At 42.8% G+C, this 14,254-nt stretch overlaps 1 pseudogene; it reads left to right on the top strand.

Annotated features, from left to right (window-relative positions):
- Positions 1-9,742: 9,742 nt before the first annotated feature.
- On the top strand, positions 9,743-10,679 carry LOC117093901 (annotated as a pseudogene).
- Positions 10,680-14,254: the final 3,575 nt, after the last annotated feature.

The raw sequence follows: 14,254 nt of genomic DNA, 5'->3' as shown, positions 1-14,254 counted from the left end.
ATTTCTACTGCAGTGTCACATCCTGAAAATTCTCGCATTGTACAAAATCAGGTACTGAAGATAGCAATGTGCGGGAAAAATAGGTTTGGAGAAAACCTCTCAAAACTGTTGCACCATCACCTGGCGTGGTGGCTCACGCCTGTAATCCCAGCACTTTGGGAGGCTGAGGCAGGCAAATCACCTGAGGTCAGGAGTTCGAGACTAGCCTGACCAACATAGTGAAACCCTATCTGTACTAAAAATACAGAAATTAGCCGGGCATGATGGAGGGCACCTGTAATCCCAGCTACTCAGGAGGCTGAGGCAGGAGAATCGCTTGAACCTGAGAGGCGGAGGTTGCGGTCAGCCGAGACCATGCCACTGCACTCCAGCCTGGGAGACAGAGCAAGACTCCGTCTCAAAAAGCAAACAAACAAGCAAAACTGTTGCAGCTTTGTAATCACAGCAATAATAAATGCAAGAATGATCCTAATGAAAAAATGTAAATACTTAGGACTTGTTAAACTTCTGGTGAATAAAGAAATAACTGCGAATTTAGGACTTCAGCGTATTAAAAAGGTGAAGGTAGCTTGATGAAGAGGATGTAAAGAAGGGATGTAGGTGCTGACTTATGGAGATAAAGGCAAAACGTGCAAATACTAGGGGAAACTTCACATCAGTTACTTTCATGACATAGCTGTGGCCAAAAGGAAGAATGTGGAGTGAGTGAGTATGATGCACCTCGTATGTCATATACAATTACTCCTTAGCTTTCTGCATTTAGTTATTTTAGTGCTTCAACTCAGATGCTGTTTGTTGGTGGTATAAAGCATTAACATTCTGGAAAAATAATGTATGAACCAGTGTAACTTCTGCATGACTATGGCTTCGTTTTCCTATATGTTAGTCAGATGGAGCCAATTTAATTTACAGACACATGTTTGAGAGCAGAACAGACTGAACTTTACATTGTCCGCTAGTAACCTTGCCAGGAGGTGCTATTTACATTTTACAGATAAGAAAATGGATTCAGGATCAGACACTTGCTCTGCGTCACAGGATTGGTGAGTGATAATGATAATAGGAATTAAATCCAGGTCTTCCTAGTTCCAGACCTATGCTTCTTACATGTACACCGCAAAGCCTGCTTTCTACCACATTTCCCTGATTACTTCTCCTGTGATTATTCCAAGAGTAATCATACATTTTCTGATGAACTGTTAGCCTTGGCTTCATCAGGCTGATGTTTTGGAATCTGGCAGGTTAGCAGAAGCAAAAGATAGTTGATTTTTGCTTTCAGTGTTTTCTCAAGTTGTTTGTTAAGTTTGGCTCTCAAATTTCTACGTTTATTTAGTAACTGAATTTCCTCATGTTGTAAGGTTTGTGAGTTCAGAGTGAGTAAAATATTGCTTTTCCTTTGCTCATTTACCTTATCATAGAATTTTCAAAGTTTATCTTGCTCATTTGGGGCCTTTATATGATATTAAGAGATAATTGTTTTAATCAGATAATTGATATTATCTGATTAAAGGAGAGTAATTTTTGAATCCAGAGCCTTTTGACCTTATGAGAAAGATGTTTTTGTTTTTTTTTCCTCTAAGACTTCTTGTATCCTTCTTGTGTTAGAAGTGGGGAAAAAAGAGTTAAAATTATTACAAAGCATGAAAAAAATTTCAGGATTAGGTTCCCCAGAATTTAGAAAAGTTTCTTCCTTTATGTTTTTTTTTTTCTTTTTTGAGATGGGGATCTTGCTATGTTGCCCACCCCAGGCTGGTCTCCAACTTCTGGCCTCAAGCCATCCTCCCATCTCAGCCTCCTGAGTAACTGAGATCACAGACAGAAGCCACTAAACCCAGCCAGAAAGTTTCTTTGTGACTTTTTCTCTTTTCCTTTTTGGGAAACATTTCTGCTTCTCCTCATCAGGAAGTATTTGCTTGTGTATACAGTAGTTATGTACATGGGTAGTAGGTTGTGTTTAACAAATGTTTACTGTTTGAAACCATAGACCTTAATGACCTCAGTGCACACAGGAATAAGACCCCAACAGCCTAATGCAGATGATGGATGACACTGGCCAGGCGTCGGCCACAGGGAGAGCTGCCAAGTGAAGTGGACCAAGGCTTTGCTCAGTCCTAAGCTGATTGGTTTCAGGCAGGAAGGCAGACCCAATGCTGCCAGTCTTCCCAGTTTTCAAGAGAGGATAGAAATCACAGTATTTTTCTTTGTGAAATCTGATATTTAAATGGTGACAATTAATTACATTTTTTCCCCTAACAATGCTGAGCAGGTTGGTGGAAGCCGCTCAAGCCCTGCCAGTTGTTGCAACCTCATGTCTGACTTAATGATTGTCGTCTGCCAATCTGGACACAATTTTTCTTTACAAAGCCAATATATCAAAATGTAAATGTCTTTTTTTTTCAGTCAGACTGTTTACTTGTATATTAAAATTTTCTAGAGCTTTTGACTTTGAAAAATGTCAAACCAGGCCGGGCGCGGTGGCTCAAGCCTGTAATCCCAGCACTTTGGGAGGCCGAGACGGGCGGATCACGAGGTCAGGAGATCGAGACCATCCTGGCTAATACGGTGAAACCCCGTCTCTACTAAAAAATACAAAAAACTAGCCGGGCGACGAGGCGGGCGCCTGTAGTCCCAGCTACTCGGGAGGCTGAGACAGGAGAATGGCGTGAACTCGGGAGGCGGAGCTTGCAGTGAGCTGAGATCCGGCCACTGCACTCCAGCCTGGGCGGCAGAGCAAGACTCCGTCTCAAAAAAAAAAAAAAAGAAAAATGTCAAACCAATGAAAAAGTGAGTGAATAATACAGGGGACACCTGCATATCCCACGCCCTTCACCTGGGCTTGGTAAATTAGATTTACCAACTCTTAATATTTTGCCAAATTTATTTTGTTGCTCCTATTTTGTTGGACTAGTTTAAGTTGCAAAAGTCATAGTATTTCACACCTAAATTTTCTGTCATGTTATTTCCCAAGAATATTCGTCTACATAATGATAATGCTGTTATCATATCTAATAATTTTTTTTTTTGAGATGGAGTCTCGCTCTGTCACCCAGGCTGGAGTGCAATGGCATGATCTTGGCTCACTGCAACCTCCGCCTCCTGGGTTCAAACGATTCTCCTGCTCAACCTCCCAAGGAGCTGGGATTACAGGTGCCTGCCACCATACACAGCTAATTTTTGTATTTTTAGTAGAGACGGGGTTTCACCATGTTGGCCAGGCTGCTCATGAACTCCTGATCTCAAGTGATCTGCCCGCCTCAGCCTCCCAAAGTGCTGGGATTACAGGCATGAGCCACTGCGTCCTGCCCTGTGTCGGTTTTGAAAAGGCCTTTATGATAGATTTCTATAATTTCGTTTAATTGACAATTAAACATATTTTAATTTCCCTCTGGCATGCCAGACCTTTTCTCTCTATACTTTGAGATGTAAATTTTGCTACCTGATTTTTCACCTAAGAGTTATTTTCTTTAATATGCAAATTTAGGATTATTTAGCTGGCAACTCTCTAGGGTAATGAAAGAGTTTATCGAGAGTTTCAAAGTCTAAGATACTGTTAACCCAAAATATCTGAGACAGATCTCAGTCAATTTAGAAAGTTTATTTTGCCAAGGTTAAGGAGGCTCCCATGACCCAGCCTCAGGAAGTTCTGATGACATATGCCCAAGGTGATTGGGATGCAGCTTGCTTTTGATACATTTTGGGGAGGCATGAAACATCAATCAATATATGTAAGATGTACATAGGCTTGGTCCAGAAAGGCAGGACAAATTGAAGTAGAGAAGGGGCTTCCAGGCCATAGGTAGATAAGAGACAAATTCATTTGAGTTTCTGATTCGCTTTTGCAAAAGAAGCAATCAGATGTGCATTTATTTCAATGAGCAGAGGGATGACTTTGAATAGAACGGGAGGCAGATTTGCCCCAAGTAGTTCCCAGTTTGACTTTTCCCTTTAGCCTAGTGATTTTGGGGTCTCAAGATTTATTTTCTTTCACATTTCTCCCTTTTTCTTTTTAAAATCTTTTGGAGAAAGCATCTTAGAAGAAAATAAGTCTCTGGTCTCAGGTTTCAGCTCATCGCTTATAGCTAGGACAGTTTATTCATAGACAGGTGTGTCCCATGTTATCAGGAAAGCTTATTTTCAGCAGGTTGTGAAGTCTCACATCCTATGAAGAGAAAATAGAGAAAGAAAGGGAGAAACAGCAGCAAACAAACAAATAAAAAGAACAATTCCGGAAAATCAATATAGGCCATGTTACCCTGAAGCCCACACATCAGTAGGCAGGTATGAAAATGGGCTTGTGTATGTAAATAGGCTGTGGTTGTTTTCTTTGAAGTTTAAGTTGTCTGGCGTCAGTTTGCAGGATTTTAAGAAAGCACAGCTTAGTTTTCAGTGATTTCAAATTAGGAAAAATGGAGGGAAAGGAAAAGAAGAATAAAGAAATAGAAAACATTATTTTAGAGACTTGTAGCCTGGAAAAATTTTGGAATTCAGTCCAAGTTGTAGAAAATAACAAAAATTGGAAAACATTAAGCAAACTGGAATCTAATAACAGATCTACTATAGTTAATTTTGAAGCATAATTTTCTCTCTCCATTTTCCATTTTCACTAAAGACAAGTTGTAGTACAAATTCATTTGCAAAATAAGTTTTAGTCTTATTTTACTTGGCCTGAGTATTTGCATAAAGCCAGCAAGAATAATTATTTGCCAAATAGATTTTTTTTTTTTTTTTTTGAGACAGAGTCTCATTCTCTTGCCTAGGCTGGAGTGCAGTGGCACGATCTTGGCTCACTGCAAGCTCCGCCTCCCAGGTTCATGCCATCCTCCTGCCTCAGCCTCCTGAGTAGCTGGAACTACAGGCACACACCATCACGCCCAGCTAATTTTTTGTATTTTTAGCAGAGATGGGGTTTCACCATGTTAGCCAGGAAGGTCTCAATCTCCTGACCTTGTGATCCGCCTGCCTCAGCCTCCCAAAGTGCTGGGATTACAGGCGTGAGCCACCACTTGGCTTTGCTGGAACTTTATTTCATAAGAAATCTCAAATTCAACTTTAATGCCTTAAGCCCAGATGGGCCTGCAAATATCTGTATTAATTGGGTGAATTCCTCACTTTGAGATCCCAAGAAAACCTGGGACGGCTGGGCCTATCAGAAAGTGACATTCTTGCCACAGGTCCGGAAACTGTACAGGGACTGTGTAGACAAGGTATTGTTGCAGGATCCTTGGGGTGTAATTTTTCTGGCCAGAAACCTCTTTGGCTGGTGGTGCCTTTGCCCAAGTTTTGCTCAGGCTTGCTGGGGTTATTTTGCTCACTTGGCCTGCCAGGCTGTGCTCAGCTCCCACTACTGGCCTGGGTCCAACACCTGCCAAGGGTGAGTCGGGGGTGGAATGGTGAGGGGTGTGTGAGCGAGCATGGGGTCCAGCTACTGCGCAGTCAGACATGCCAGCTGCTGCAGCAGGGTGGACAGCTCCAGGTGCTAGCATGAGTGCTGGCTCTCTGTGAGGCTGTGGACAGACCAGGTGTACCACAAACAGCTTCCATAGCTGGCACTGGGGAACACAGTGGTACCTGGAAGCTTGGAGATGCCAGGAACTGCAGAGCAGAGCCCCCAGGTCTGGGCTCCCTGAAGGGCTGAAGCTCCCTGAAGCTCCCTGAAGGAAGCTCTTCTTTCCTTCTCTTCACCTGCAATGTGGTGAGTAAGGGGCATGTCTCAGCCCTGTTTGTGTTACAGCTCTTTTAGCCTCGCCATTCAGTGGTTCCTGAGTTCTTGTCCTGCAACCAGGAAGAATGAGGTACTCAGACAAGTGGAGGGTGAGCAAGGTGAAGAGCAACTTTATTGAACAATGGAACTGCTCACAGGAGACCTGCAGGTGGTAGTTCCTTTCCACAGCCAGGGTGCCTTGATGAGTGCTCAGCTCCTCCTAGTGGATAAGGTAGGTCCTCTCTGCTAGGCAAGTCATCCTGACAAGCGTTCAACTGTTAGCAGAGAGGGTAGCTCCTCTCTGTAGCTGGTCGTCCCATTGTCTGTACAACTCTCAGCAGAGAGGAGGCCCTAGAGTGGGTAGCTCCTCTCTGCAGCTGGTTGCTCCATTGTCTGTTCACCTCTGGCTGAGCCCAGGGCTTTTATGGGCCTCAGAGGGGAGGAAGGGCACGCTGATTGGTTCATGGACAGTCACGGGTGGGCCTGGAAAAAGCACCACAAGTTCCCACTCCATCTGTAGGACTGGCAGCCCAGCCCCCAGCCTTCAGGCCGTCCCTAGCCTGTTGGTGGGGCCTCATCAGAGATCTGCCCCCTTCCACCCAGGAGCCTGTCTGCTTCTGGCTGTCATTCAGGGCACCCAGGTTATAGGTGCCAAGGGTCACCAGTGCCAAGCTTCCTTCAGCCCCCCATTGGCTTCCCTTCTATGCTTGTTGGTGCCCAAAGTTGGAGGGGCTGAGGCGGCAGGGAGCTGGTGTGTCAGCCCTGCCCCAAGCATGTGCACACCCAGCTGGGCTGTGACAGTGCTAGGGTTCAGCCCCGACTTTGCTCCAAGACCAGAGTGGAGGCCGACATCAGGGAGAAGCCAGGCAGTGGGAGCAGACATTTCTGAATCTGCAAAAGCTGGGGGGGCCTTCCCAGGCCCCCAAGAGAGCAGGGATACCTGGGTCTCAGCATTAATAATGTATAATCGTTCAGGTCAATGTACTAATTTCCATTTTGATTTTTCTTTATTCCATAAATTATTTAGAAGCATATCTCTAATTTCAAAGGAGTTAGGTACTTTCCCATTATATTTAGTGTAACCTTGATTTCTGGGTAATTTCATTATAATCAGAAAATCTATTCCAAATGATTTCTCTTTTTTGAATTTTTTTTGAGCTCATATTTATGATGCAGCATATGACCAATTCTGGCAAATGCTTTACAAAGCTACATTTTTTTTTTTCAGATGGAGTCTCACTCTATTGCCCAGGCTGGAGTGCAGTGGTGTGATCTCAGCTCACTGCAACCTCTGCCTCCCAGGTTCAAGCAATTCTCTGCCTCAGTCTCCTGGGTACCTGGGATTACAAGCACCTGCCACCATGCCTGGCTGATTTTTCTGTGATTTTAGCAGAGAGAGGGTTTCACCATATTGGCCAGGCTAGTCTTGAACTCCTCACCTCATGATTCACCCACCTCTGCCTCCCAAAGTGCTGAGATTACAGGCATGAGCCACCGCACCCGGCCTACATGTTTCTTTTAATTAGTATTTACATGGTGTATTTTCTCCCATACTGTCTTCCCAAAGTGTTTATGCCCTTATATTAAAGTGTGCTTTTTGTGGGTAATTTGTAGGGTTTTTAAAAACTCCATCTGGAAATGTGTTTTTTAAATTAAAATACTTAGTTTATTTGCACTTAATTATATACTGAAGTCATATTTGCCATCTTTCTATTTATTTTCTATTTGAACTACCTGTTTTATGTTTGGTTTTTCCTTCTCTCAAAAGAGCATTATTTTGGGTGAAAATGCATTATCAGTTCATTTATCTTATTTTAGCTTGTTAAACATTATTTTTAATGATTTCTCTAGATATTAAAACATAAATCTTTGACTTAGCACAGTTCAACACAAATGATTAGTTTTATTACTTTTCTAATTTTGATAAATAATTAGATTACTCTAACTTCATTTACTCTCTTTATTTTTCATGCTATTTTTGTCATAATCTTTCATTTTCAATAGTTTTAAGTCCCACAAGACCTTATTATTATGTTGTAATTATTATTAATTTGTATCTATATACATATTTTCCCTGCCCTTGAGGTGCTCTTTATTCTTTTTTGCATTTTTGTGTTTCTTCCTTTTATTTCTGCCTGAATAACTTATCTCACTTTTTTTTGTCTGGAACAGTTTTTATTTCACATTTAAAGCATTGTAACTTCAAATAATTTTTATTTTGAAATAACTTCAAACTTAGGGAAAAATTGAAGGAATAGTACAAAGCAATCCTGTATGCCCCATACCTGGATGTATTAAGTTTTAACATTTTATAACATTTACTTTATCATTCTATCTATATAAATATATTATTGCTGTTTTTATCATTTTCAGCACCATTCTAGAGTAATTTGCAAATATCATGCTCCTTTACCTTTTAATACTTCAGTGAATATTTCCTAAAAACAAAAATACCCTCTTATATAGGAGTTATCAAAATCAGGAAGTTAAATATTGAAATAACATATTTATACAATCTAATATCTAATTTATATTCCAATTTTGTCTATTGTCATAATGCCTTTTATAGCATCCCTCTCTTCCAAGATTATATATTGCATTCGTTATTTTTCTTTTAGTCTCTCAGCATTTTTTTGTTTTTCATGACATTTTTTGAGATTAGAAACTACTTATTTTATGGAACATTCCTCAATTTGGGTTTCTTCGATGTTTCTTCATGATTAGATTCAGGTTTTACATTTTTGGCTAAAATGCTATATAGATGGTGTATTCTTAGGATTGCACATCTGGATACACACTGTATCTATTTGTTCCTTATTGGTGATGTTAATTGTGATCACTAAGTTTAGATGTTGTCCAGTTTCTCTATTATAGATCTACTATTTTTAATGTTTGTACTCAATAAATCCTTAGTGGATAGATAGCTTGCAACTACGTAAATAAAAAGTTTGAGATTCAGACTTTTTCAAAGAGGATATGACTCACAGGAATGACCAGCCTACCAGCAGCACTGGCCAGAGCTTGCATAGAAATGGCAGCTGTGTTGAGGGGAAGCATTGCCTGAGCGTGTGGCCAGGGCTGGTCTGTAGAAGTGGCTGCTGGATGGGGAGAGTGTGGCCTGAGTGCGTGGCTGTGTAGTCCACTGAGGTAAGTTGGAGTGAGTACTACGGCCCTTCCACGCACCAGTTTACTCACTCTAAAGCTGAATAAGGAAGAAGAATGAAGCCAGCAACATAAGTACCTTCCTGCAGCCATCACATTTCAGTGCTCCTCTGTTGCCCTCTATTGACAGAGCCTCACATTGCACCGGCTGGGGCGGGAGAAACGCTGTCAGGAGAGGCAGGTAGCACATCCACATCCATGTTTTCTGAGACAGAGGGAGCTCCCTGTCAGGTTTGGGGACTGGGGCTGAGAAGGTGTAAACTAATTCTTGCTAGACATGTGAGTGACCAGTTGTCTACTGAGGGGTGGGGATAGAATGGGAAATTGAGTATGAGCATTTTATGTTTTATTTCCTGTGTTGAGGCATTGTGTTACAGGCTTCATACACATTGCTTTTACTCCTTACAAAAATCGTGAGAGGTGAGTGTAATTAGTCACATTTTACAGATGAGGAGATTCATGCTGAGAAAAGCTCAGAATGGTTAAGTAACTTGTTCAAGATTATACAGTAAATGAGTAGTGGGACCAGAATTAAAATCCTAGCCTGTCTACCTCCACAGCTGTTATTCTTGCCAGGATACCATACTTTTTTTTTTTTTTTGAGATGAAATTTTTCCCTTGTCACCCAGTCTGGAGTGCCATGGTGCAATCTCAGCTCACTGCAACCTCCATCTCTTGGGTTCAAGCGATTCTCCTGCCTCAGCCTCCCAAGTAGCTGGGATTACAGGCGCCTGCTACCACGCCCGGCTAACTTTTATATTTTTAGTTGAGACTGGGTTTCACTGTGTTAGCCAGGCTGGTTTCGAACTCCTGACCTCAGGTTAGGATACCACATTTCAGATGGCATTTATGTAAGTGTGGTTTTTTATAGGCCCCATCATGTGGATGCTTCCAGGGCAGAACCAAAGCTGGGTTTCTGAATTTATCCTGCTTGGTTTTCCAGTGACCCCATTTCAACAGGATCCTCTCCGTTGCCTTTCTTTTCCTCTACTTCAGCTCAGTCCCATACAATTGGCTCATTGTCACCCTGATCTGCCTGGACATGCATCTCCACACTGCCATGTACTTCTTCCTCTGAATCCTCTCCCTGCTGGATATGGGCCATATCATCACCACCATGCCCCAGATGTTGGTGCATCTTGTCATTCTCTCAGGCCATCACCTTTGCTGGCTGTTGGTTGCAGATGTATGTGTTTGGTGTCTTGGGCCTGAGCGAGTACATATTCTTTGCAGTCATGGCTTATGACCAATATGTGGCCATTTGCCACCTGCTGCGTTATACTGTCATCCTCATTTGGGACCGTACACATGCTTGGTAGTTGGGACATGGGCCTGTGGTTTCTTCTCCCTGATTCATACCTTTCTCACTGTGAGGCTGCCATATTGTGGACCCAACACAGTCAACCACTATTTCTGTGAAGGCCCCTCGATACGGAGCTTGGCTTGCAGGGACACCCACTTCATTGAGATGGCAGGTCTGGTCATCAGGGTCTTTATGGTTGTTGTCCCACTGTCTCTCATTCTGGCCTCCTACATTCATACTGCCATGGCCATGCTCAAGATTAAGTCCACCCAGGGCTGCTGCAAAGCTTTCTCGACCTGTGCCTCCCCCCTGACCGTGGTCACACTCTTCTATGCTCTGGTCACTTTTTTCTACATGAGGCCCAACTCCAGCTATTCTCCTGAGCTAGGTAAGCAGATCTCATTCTTTTACAGTGTCTTCATGGCTCTGCTCAACCCTGTGGTCTACATTCTGAGGAACAAGGACATTAAGCAGGCTTTTCTCAAAATGATGGGGCATAGTAGGGTTGCCTAGTGAACTGGGAGCCAGGAGAGGCCTGGGGTGGAATGTCCAATGTTGAAGAAAGGTACAGCAACTGTAATGTGCAACTAACATTGTGCATTTGAACCAACACAGTACTTGGTCAGTGGAACAAATGTGCATGAAACCAACATGGCTGTCTTGATCCACTTGCTTCATTGTGGTGCAGTAACAAACAAATCTGTAATTTCAGCATCTTACAACAGGAAAAATTTATTCATTGCTCACATTCCATGTTAGTTGTAGGTCGGCTATGGCCTTGTGCAGTCTCAGATCCACCCTGAAGGAGAAGCCCTTATCTGGAACATGCCATTCTTATGGCAGAGGGAAAGGAACAATGTCCAAAACAAATGATGACTAATAAAGCATTTCAGAAGTGATGCATACCTCTTGGCTCACATCCCAGTGGCCAAAGCAGGTCACATGGTCAAGTGACGGCAAAGAGGCAGGAAGAATTTTCTTCCTGCAGAGAAGTAATGCATATCACAGGACAATGGACAGGCATGCATAATTACTCTACACGGAGGGCAGCAAATAACAGAGATAATGATATAATCTACCATAATACCACAGCAACCAATAGAATACATGTAACCAACATGGAACATGGTAACTGTGTGACATGGCGCATGGAAACAGTAGGGAGCCAAAGTGATTTAAGCAAAGTAGAACATATAAACAATATCTGCTGCCAACACAGAAAATTAAGATGATGGTATATGGAACCAATACAGCCCACAGACCTGACTTGGTGCATGTAATCAACGTGGTTCAGGGGGCTAACATGGTATACTCTGCATTGTGTTGTGGGAAGACACAGAACTTGATATTCAGTGACCTGGGTTCTAGTGCCAACCTTGCCAACTTGCTGTGTGTGTGACTTTGGGCAATTTGTTTCCTCTCTCTAAATCTCACTTCATTTATCTGTAAAATTGACACATTGAACATAAGGGTCCTCAAGGCCTGTTGTGTCTCTAAAATTGTATGCCACAATAGGCAGAGTAGGCATGGTGTATGAAACTCAAATGCAATAAATTTGTGAAAGTCCTCTGTGAACCATAAAATGAACAAGGAAACCATAGAAGAATAAGAATTGCTGCAGACCAGGCACAGTGACTCATGCCTTTAATCCCAGCAATTTGGGAGGCTGAGGTGAGAGGATTGCTTGAAGCCAAGAGTTTAAGAGCAGCCTAGGCAACAAAGTGAGACCTGCCCCCTACCCCACCGATCTCTATAGAAAAAAATTACCTGGGCACAGTGATGTGCACCTGTAGTCTCAGCTACTCAGGGGGCTGAGGTGGGAGGATCACTGGGGCCCAAGAACTTGAGGCTTCTTTGAGCTATGATTGCACCACCGCACTCCAGCATGGGTGACAGAACAGGACTCCCATCTCTAAGAAAAAAAAAAAAAGGGTTGCTGCTATGTGTGCTGCTCATCTGTAAACCACAATGGGCAGCATACCTAGCAGTGATTCATTCTTTTAAGACTTAAATGACATTGGACTTTCTAAGAATCTGTGATAGTTAATACTTAGTGTCAACTTGATTGGATTGAAGAATGCAAAGTATTGACTCTGAGTGTGCCTATGAGGGTGTTGCCAAAGGAGATTAACATTTGAATCAGTGGGCTGGGAATGGCAGACCCACCCTTAATCTGGATGGACACTATCTAATCAGCTGCCAGCGTGGCTAGAATATAAGCAGGCAGAAAAATGTAAAAAGACTAGACTGGCCTAGCCTCCCAGCTTACATTTTTCTCCTGTGCTGGATGCTTCCTGCCCTTGAACATCGGACCCCAAGTTCTTCAGTTTTGGGACTCAGACTGGCTTTCCTTGTTTCTCAACTTGCAGATGACCTATTGTGGGACCTTGTGATCAAGTGGGTTAATGTTTAATAATCTCTCCTTTATTTATATATATATATATATATATACACACACACCCTATTAGTTCTGTCCCTCTAGAGAGAACCCTGACTAATACAGATTTTGGTACCAGGAGTAGTTCTAGAGAAACATAATATTAAGGATAGAGTTCCTTTGTTGGTTTTGGGGTTTCTGGGGTTGGCTGCTTAATATGATTAGACCCTAAAATGCTAAGGACTCTACTTTTAATAGTATGGAGAACACTGATAGTCCTTGGTGTGAACTGCTTAGAGAGTTATGCAAAATAAATGCGTTTGACACTCCTGATTCACCACTCATGAGAGGTAAGGAGTTTAGTGACTCTATACATAATACCTTTGAGCATATGTGGATAACCAAGGAACATAATGAAGCTGGTTGGTTGCTCCTAAGTTCAGTGGACAAAGTGATGAAAGAAAAGATGAACTCAGGGATTCTAACTCCCAGCTTTAGAAGCAGATACTGAGCCTCAAATCTGCTAAGATTGCCCTGAGTGAGGGTCATATCTACTGTAGAGAAAGAGCTGAAATTGTGGAAAAACGGACACAAGCTTTCATCATGCAAGTGGCTGACCTGCAATGAAAGGTGCATGCACAGCCTCACTCGGTGTCTACTGGTAAAGCAAGGGCATTAATTGGAAAAGAATGAGACCCTACAACTTGGAATGGGGATGTATGGGAGGACCCTGATGAAACTGGGGACACTGAGATTGTAAACTCTGATGGACCTTTTTTTGCCAGAAGAAACAGCTTCCCCATCACCAGTAGTGGCAACATTTTCTCCCAGACCCATGCTGCTGCCATCTGCCTTTCCACCTTTGTCTACAGAGATAAACCCTCTACTGCCTGAGGCAACAGTGATGGCCTCCCCTGAGGCAGTTGCTAAACAAGATAATGGTGATTCTCCTCAGGAACCATCCCCAACACCCATGTTTGCTTCTAGACCTATAACTAAAGTCCTAGCTGGCCCCTACAGGTGAGGTTGAGAGTGTGACCTATGAGGAGGTGCACTACACTTGAAAAGAACCGCTTGAGTTTTCTAATTTATATAAGCAGAAATCTGGAGAATAGGCATAGGAATGGATATTAAGGGTGTGGGACAACGGCGGAAGGAACATGGGGTTGGATCAGGCTGAATTTATTGATTTGGGCCCACTAAGTAGGGACTCTGCATTTAATGTTGCAGTCTAGGCTGGGTACAGTGGCTCATGCCTGTCATCCCGGCACTTTGGGAGGCTGAGGCGGGCGAATCACAAGGTCAGGTCGTTGAGACTATCCTGGCCAAAATGGTGAAACCCCATCTTTACTAAAATACAAAAAATTAGCCAGGCGTGGTGGCACGTGCCTGTAGTCCCAGCTACTCAGGAGGCTGAGGCAGGGGAATCACTTGAACCCGGGAGGTGGAGGTTGCAGTGAGCTGAGATCATGGCACTGCATTCCAGCCTGGTGACAGAGCAAGACTCTATCTCGAAAAAAAAAAAAAAAAAAGAAAGAAAGAAAGAAAGAAAAAGTTCTAGTAGTTTATTTGCTTGGTTAGCTGAAATATGGATCAAAAGATGGCCCATGGTGAGTGAGCTGGAAATGCCTGATCTTCCTTGGTTTAATGTAGAGGAAGAGATCCAAAGGCTTAGGGAGATTGTGATGGTGGAGTGGATTAGTTACTTTAA

Source organism: Trachypithecus francoisi, unplaced genomic scaffold (genome assembly GCF_009764315.1).
Source record: "Trachypithecus francoisi isolate TF-2019V2 unplaced genomic scaffold, Tfra_2.0 Lachesis_group12, whole genome shotgun sequence".
Classification (NCBI taxonomy): domain Eukaryota; kingdom Metazoa; phylum Chordata; class Mammalia; order Primates; family Cercopithecidae; genus Trachypithecus; species Trachypithecus francoisi.
This window is presented reverse-complemented; position numbering and strand designations above follow the sequence as displayed.